Genomic DNA, 4,685 nt, shown 5'->3' on the forward strand with positions numbered 1-4,685 from the left:
ACCCAATGATCAACCCATCTCACCCCTATAAATATGCTCCATTTATATCTCCATCTACCACATCAACACAACTCTCATTTCATATAGATTACTTATTTTCACTATCTTTCTCCTAATGATAATTTTTGACAGTGGTAACAAACTAATTATCTTAGTTGTTGATGAGAACCAATAGACATTATTGTCTAGTTTATGGACATAAAGAGAAGATATGGGTGCAATGAAGGAAATGCCATAATTCATATTTCATTTATGCCTCTTCATTTTGATTTTTTTCAAGGGAAGCTTATCAATGCTAATAGAAAACCAAAATGCACTTTCTAAGAGTTTTTAACTATTCAACAAAATTAATATTTTACAAGAAAATGCACCTAAAGAATTATTAGTTATTAAGGATAAAACACCAATGGTAGAGTTACAACACAATGTGAAGTTCATTTTAGATATGGTAGAGGCAGATGTTTAGAAGTTTGATCATAATTTAATGCATGAGAGAGAGTCTATGTAAATATACTAGAAGGAGAAGGAGCGACTTAAAAAAGAGACTACACTATAGAAACAACAACTAGACAACATAGAGGATATAATGGGAGCACTGGATAGAATCCATGAAAGTGTTGTGGTAGGTACTATGACATTGGAAGCACTTTCAATTGTCTTTGAGAATTTATAGTCCAAATATTGGAAGGACTATAATTTGTGCAATTTTTCATGTATTGCATTTGTATTTTCTTTTCCATTTCTTATAAGAGTTTTTCAAGGTTGGGAACCACTTCAATATCATTTTCATGGTTTAGAGGTAATGCCATTATCATAGAGGCTTCTACAAGGGAATGAACTTCATGATTATGACATTTACACAGAATCAGAACTTGCTTCTTCAACTCCTTATGCTCAACTCTTCACTAAAGTTATTCTTCCAATAGTGAGAATATATGCTACAAATTCATGGGAGCCAAGGGACCCTAAACCTATGCTACATTTTTTGCAGACATGGGAGAAGTTACTACTTGATTCAATACTTAGTAACATTTTGGATCATATAGTGATGCCCAAATTAACAACAATAGTAGATACTTGGGATCCTTCCAAGGAGGCTATGCCAATACATGCATGGCTACATCCTTGGCTTCCATTGTTGGGCTAGCATGTGGAGTCTTAATATCCAATCATTCGTTATAAGTTGGGAAATGTGCTTCATGCCTAGCATGCAAATGATGCATCTTCATATGCAATTTTATCACCTAGCAAAATTGTATTTCATCCTACTAGCTGGAAATAATTGATTGTCCATTTTATTGTACCTAATCTAATGATAGTTCTACAAGAACTTGTAATTAACCTAGCTAATTAGAAACTAGACCAATTTAATTGGGTTATGGCTTGGCTATCTTCCATTTCCATTCATCATATGGTTACAATGTTGGAGGCAACATTTTTTCCAAAGTGGTAGCACATTTTATATCATTGGCTTTGTTCAAATCCTAATTTTAATGAAGTAACACAGTGGTTTTTAGGGTGGAAAGAAATTTTTAATAAGAAGTCAGCTAAATGTAGCCCTTGAAACAATGAATCAAGATGTAGAGGGTATAACTATGGAACAACTTGGGGCTAGACAGAGTGTAAGCTATTTTAGGGTGACGAAGCAACACCAAATTGAGGCACTCAGTAGCAACAAGAAGCAATAACATATGCTCAAGAACAAGCCTCAAATTCCATGAGTATTCACTCGAGTAATTCCATAGGTGCACCTCAGTTGAGCTTTAAGGAAGTGATTGAAACATATGCATAAGATTATGACATCTAGTTTTTCCCTAAAGTGGGACACACACATGATGGTCTTCAAGTTTATGGCTTTGGAACTATCAATATCTATCTAGATTATGTAAAACAACAAGTTCTTACACAACCTAGAGATAGATGGGTGATTGCATCATTGGAGCAACTAGTTCAGATACACTATTATGTTTGGTATCATATTTCTTGCTAATGAAGATAGGGAAGGGAAACATCTCGTATAGGCCCACATGTGATGAAGTGGATTGGGAATAGTGAGTGTCATGAAATTTTGATATTTTTATGTTTGTTGCGATTATATTTTATTATGTTTTATAACTTAGATATTTAGATAAATGACAATTATATATTGGAACAATATAGTTAAGATAATTTCATTCTAATTTTTTTTTGTTGCATAAAATTATTTCTCCAACTTCTTGCACATTTACAACAATATATTATAGAACCCCCTTACTAAGAGTATCCAATTGATAGTTAGAGTTTTTTAATTTAAAGTTGACCTATCTCTTTAACAATCTCTCTCATGCAATAGATTCTTGTTTTTACTTTGGTATTTTACACTATTAATAAGATTTGTCCACTACAAAAGATTTTCTATAGCAATTTGAATATATCAAAATTACTTTGAGCTTTCTTAATGACAATTAATTACATTTTATTCTATCTATTGCAAATTATTTTGAAATTTAGAGGATTCTTCTTTAAAGATTTTTCTACATCTACATTTGCTAGAGTTTTTGGAAAGATGTCTTCTTAAGCAATGACAACTTCTTCTCACATATTATCTTTTCATTAGATAGTTCATAATGAGATGATATTATTATTCATTTTAAGCTTCATTGCTACTTGTTCTTTTTATATTTTTATGTAATATTAGTGATTGTGACATATTCTCTTTATATTTCCAAACTTTAGTCTCTTCTATTGAGCTGTGAATATTTGAATTTCTACGAGGTTTTAGATTTAGCTTTCCACTTTCTTGGAAAACTATTACCTTAATCCAATGTCTATATTTAGTTTCACATATTTTATTTGTCCATTTCCATCTATGTTTATCTCATGTTGCATTATTCATTTATTTTTCCATACGAATTTGGATGGTGGTAGATATAATCATTGGTATTCTAATATTCATGAATCTATTGTTGGAAATATAAAGTAGGCTAGGTGACTAAGAGGGGTGAATTGGGAACCAATAAAAAATTTTACTTCATGAAAGGCTAAAAGCAATAAAAAATTCATAACACTTGACACAATATTTGGTAACCCAAAAACCTTCCAAATAGAAAGTAAAACTGGGGTGGGGATGATACCCACAAGCTTTAGTACCGTAGTATAAAGTTGGCCTATTATGGCTTACAATTGATCACTTCTAGTGATCTAGATAGTTAGGAGAAATAATTTTTTTTAGGTCCATCGTGTAAAAGGATTTGTACAATACACTGAAGTATGTACTTGGTTAGGAGATTCTACATAAGGTTGTTAAGTCCACCTTGTTAGAGGATTTGGCTGATGTACCTATTAGGATGAACTAGTAACTGATCTTTGTTATGCAACTTAGTATGCAAAATTATACTCATTTAATGTAAAATGATCACCTTAATGTGATGGATGAGACTTTTCTTTTCCTCTTATATTGCTTGTAGCCTTTAGTCCATCTTCATCTTCATACTCTCTCTCTCTCTCTCTCTCTCTCTCTCTCTCTCTCTCTCTCTCTCTCTCTCTCTCCTTGTGTTCTCTCATTTGGATTTGAAAAGATATCTTACATTTACACCAATCAAAATAATTACCTTTTGAAGTCAGCTACAATACCATATTTAACAATCTTCACCTAGATAGCTCAGTGTTGACACTTGGGTGATGTATTGATACTTGGAAACATAGTGAACTTGACAATCTCTAGCACTCAATTGACACTAGTGCTCAGTCCATATTGATCACTTAGAAGTTGGCATGGAACTTAGTTAAAATTGATGACTTGACAAGCATTGTTTAGAACAAAGAGCTCGGTTAATATTGCAACAACTTAGTTACTATTGTAGCTCGGTCAACACTACTTTCTATTCTGCTTGGTTTACATTCCATGACAAGCTTGGTTTACATTGTCTATAATGTTTACTCTATGGTGCTCAGAAATAATGTAACGAACCAAATGACTAAGTGTTTTGGCACTAATTGACAACTAGTCTAGCCGTAAGGTCAACATCTATTTCACCAAGCATTGCTTTTAATTCTAGACACTCATCCTGATTAGAGTGAAAATGCATCTTCAATCTTTTTCCTATGTGACTATCCAATGAGATTCAAGAACCAAAATAGATGATCAATAATTTCAATGAGTTTCCTAATAGTCATCTATAATCTCTCTTTTTTAATTGTTCTTGGTAATTGAACATATCTCATCCCATTTACCTAGATTTTTATTAATAATAATTAATTAATCTAGAGCCTAAACCCTCCACCTTTTTCTAAATGATAACCACTAATTAATGCTTCTTCAACCATTCTCTTTATAACAACCCCTAAATTATCTAGAAAAGGGAAAAATAGATATGAATAAATCAAGAGATATGTGGACTTTGATTGAAATGGTAATTAAAAATTATTTTCTACTATAATATAGAAAATTTTGAAGTTTGTGAAGAAAAGAAACAAAAAGAAGCTTCCAGCAAAGATAAAATTTTCAATAGCAAAATAAAATTTCACTATTTCTTAGTGGTGTGGAAGGAGAGGAACAACCACATCTTTAGGGACAAAGAGGTGAATGAGCTAGTTGTTTTCCAAAAATGCTTCCATGCCCTTATGGAAAACCACACCATTGCCAAGGGCCCCTCTCCTCCCCCTCTCAAGATCAAGAATAACAGAGAGAATTGTTGCTGGTCCTT

At 32.4% G+C, this 4,685-nt stretch overlaps 1 pseudogene; it reads left to right on the plus strand.

Annotated features, from left to right (window-relative positions):
- The first annotated feature begins 211 nt into the window (after positions 1-211).
- On the plus strand, positions 212-1,990 carry LOC149568145 (septin and tuftelin-interacting protein 1 homolog 1 pseudogene; annotated as a pseudogene).
- Positions 1,991-4,685: the final 2,695 nt, after the last annotated feature.

The sequence above is a fragment of the Cupressus sempervirens genome, chromosome 3 (assembly GCF_028749045.1).
Source record: "Cupressus sempervirens isolate cs-2001-9-10 chromosome 3, ASM2874904v1, whole genome shotgun sequence".
Taxonomy (NCBI): domain Eukaryota; kingdom Viridiplantae; phylum Streptophyta; class Pinopsida; order Cupressales; family Cupressaceae; genus Cupressus; species Cupressus sempervirens.